The sequence below is a fragment of the Triticum dicoccoides genome, chromosome 7B (genome assembly GCF_002162155.2).
Source record: "Triticum dicoccoides isolate Atlit2015 ecotype Zavitan chromosome 7B, WEW_v2.0, whole genome shotgun sequence".
In the NCBI taxonomy this organism is placed as follows: Eukaryota; Viridiplantae; Streptophyta; class Magnoliopsida; order Poales; family Poaceae; genus Triticum; species Triticum dicoccoides.
Genome location: NC_041393.1, coordinates 293212149 through 293214911, shown reverse-complemented (window position 1 = coordinate 293214911; position 2763 = coordinate 293212149). Strand labels below are relative to the sequence as shown.

The 2763-nt window shown below is 53.7% G+C and overlaps 1 long non-coding RNA gene across 1 annotated transcript in view; it reads left to right on the top strand.

Moving 5' to 3' along the window:
- The window catches only part of LOC119336389, a 5407-nt gene extending 4170 nt beyond the window's left edge, over positions 1–1237 (top strand). The window contains exon 3 of the long non-coding RNA XR_005162446.1: positions 1189–1237. This is a non-coding gene — a long non-coding RNA (uncharacterized LOC119336389). The remainder of the gene's footprint in view (positions 1–1188) is intronic.
- Positions 1238–2763: the final 1526 nt, after the last annotated feature.

Below are 2763 nucleotides of genomic sequence, written 5' to 3'. Positions count from 1 at the left end.
GTCGCCGCGTCGCAGCTCGCCGTCGTCCGCGCCCCGCCGACCGCCACCACCTTGACCCCGCGCGCCCTCTCCTTCCACGCGGCGCTGCCCGACCCGAAGCCGCTCGGCGCCCCGTCCCCATCGCCAACCACCGTCGTCCCCGTCGCCATCCTCGCGCCCCGCTGCCTCGTTCCCTGCCGCTCGATGTGAGCCTCCCCCTCGATCTCCTTGTTTCCCCCTTTTTTCCGTTTCTTCGTCGCCGGAGTTCGCCGGACAGCCGCAATGAGAGCTCGCTAGGCGCTCGTGCTCACCACCACCGGTTGCGCACACACACGCTCGCGCCAGGGCGCGCCCCCTGGCTGTGGCCTTCACACGCACTTCCCGCCGTGCCCGTCAGCCCCGACCACCGCTGCACGCGGTCGCCGTTGCCTCCCCCCTGCTGCTCGTCCGCCGCCCCACTACTCGCCCGTCGCCCCGCCGTGGCCACGGCCTCACCTCGCTGCGCCCAATCGGGCGCTCAACTGCGCCCATTTCCCGTTCGCCCGCCCCGGTTGGGCTGGGTCCCTGACCAGTGGGGCCAGCCCCAGATTAGAACAAAAAAAAGAACAAAAAAAATATATAATAAAAATAAATAAATAAATAAATTAACTAAATTAATTAACTTAACTAATCATGTTTAGTTCACCTAATTAACTATTGTTAATTAATTAAACAGTAATTAGATTAGTTAAATCCTAATTAGAATAAACAGAGTATGACATGCGGGACCCACATGTCAGGTTGACCAGGTCAACAGCCAGAGTTGACCGCTGACGTCATGATGACGTCATAAATGCATTAGAGGGTTAAATTAATTCTGTTGATTCTAGAAAATGATAAAATCCTTTTAAAATTAATATAAAATAAACCGTAGCTCGGATGAAAATACGTTGTACATGAAAGTTGCTCAGAACGACGAGACGATTCCGGATACGCAGTCCGTTCGTCCGCCACACACCCCTAACCTATCGAACTCGCAACTTTCCCCCTCCGGCTCCTCTGCCCGAAAACGCAAAACCCCGGGAATACTTCCCCGATGTTTCCCCCCTTAACCGGTACCACCTCATACCACGTTAGGGCACACCTAGCACCGCTCATTGTCACGTCACGCATCGTCGTGTTTATGTTTGCATTGTATTCATTGTTTCTTCCCCCTCTTATCTCCGGTAGACTACGAGACCGACGCTGCTGCTGCCCAGTTCGACTACGGAGTTGACGACCCCTCCTTCTTGCCAGAGCAACCAGGCAAGCCCCCCCCTTGATCACCAGATATCGCCTATTCTACTCTATACTGCTTGCATTAGAGTAGTGTAGCATGTTACTGCTTTCGTTAATCCTATTCTGATGCATAGCCTGACATTGTCGCTACATCTGTTGATACCTTACCTGCAATCCTATATGCTTAGTATAGGATGCTAGTTTATCATCATTGGCCCTACATTCTTGTCAGTCTGCCTTGCTATACTATTGGGCCGTGATCACTTGGGAGGTGATCACGGGTATATTACTATACACACATACATACTATACAGATGGTGACTAAAGTCGGGTCAGCTCATTGAGTACCTGCAAGTGATTCTGACGAGGGGGCTGAAAGGACAGGTGGCTCCATCCCGGTAGAGGTGGGCCTGGGTTCCCGACGGCCCTCGACTATTACTTGTGGCGGAGCGACAGGGCAGGTTGAGACCACCTAGGAGACAGGTGGGCCTGGCCCTGTTCGGCGTTCGCGGATACTTAACACGCTTAACAAGATCTTGGTATTTGATCTGAGTCTGGCTACGAGCCTATACGCACTAACCATCTACGTGGGAGTAGTTATGGGTATCCCGACGTCGTGGTATCAGCCGAAGCACTTTAGACGTCAGCGACGGAGCGGCGCGCGCCGGATTGGACTGGAACGCCACTAGGCTAGGTCTGCTTCCGGCCGCCCACGCAACGTGCAGGTGTGCTCAGGGCGATGGGCCCAGACCCCTGCGCGCTTAGGTTTAGACCGGCGTGCTGGCCTCTCTGTTTTGCCTAGGTGGGGCTGCGACGTGTTGATCTTCCGCGGCCGGGCATGACCCAGGAAAGTGTGTCCGGCCAAATGGGATCAAGCGTGTTGGGCTATGTGGTGCACCCCTGCAGGGAAGTTAATCTATTCGAATAGCCGTGATCTTCGGTAACAGGACGACTTGGAGTTGTACCTTGACCTTATGACAACTAGAACCAGATACTTAATAAAACACACCCTTCCAAGTGCCAGATACAACCGGTGGTCGCTCTACCTCAGGGATATGAGGAGGGGATCGCCGGGTAGGATTATGCTATGAGATGCTACTTGGAGATGCTACTTGGAGGACTTCAATCTACTCTCTTCTACTTGATGCAAGACGGTGGCTGCGAGAAGCGTAGTCTTCGACAGGATTAGTTATCCCCCTCTTATTCTGGCATTCTGCAGTTCAGTCCACTGATATGGCCTCCCTACACATATACCCATGCATATGTAGTGTAGTTCCTTGCTTGCGAGTACTTTGGATGAGTACTCACGGTTGCTTTCTCCCCCCTTTTTCCCCTTTCCTTTCTTTCTGGTTGTCGCAACCAGATGCTGGAGTCCAGGAGCCAGACGCCACCGTCGACGACGACCCCTACTACACTGGAGGTGCCTACTACTACGTGCTGCCCGCTGATGACGACCTGGAGTAGTTTAGGAGGATCCCAGGCAGGAGGCCTGCGCCTCTTTCGATCTGTATCCCAGTTTGTGCTAGC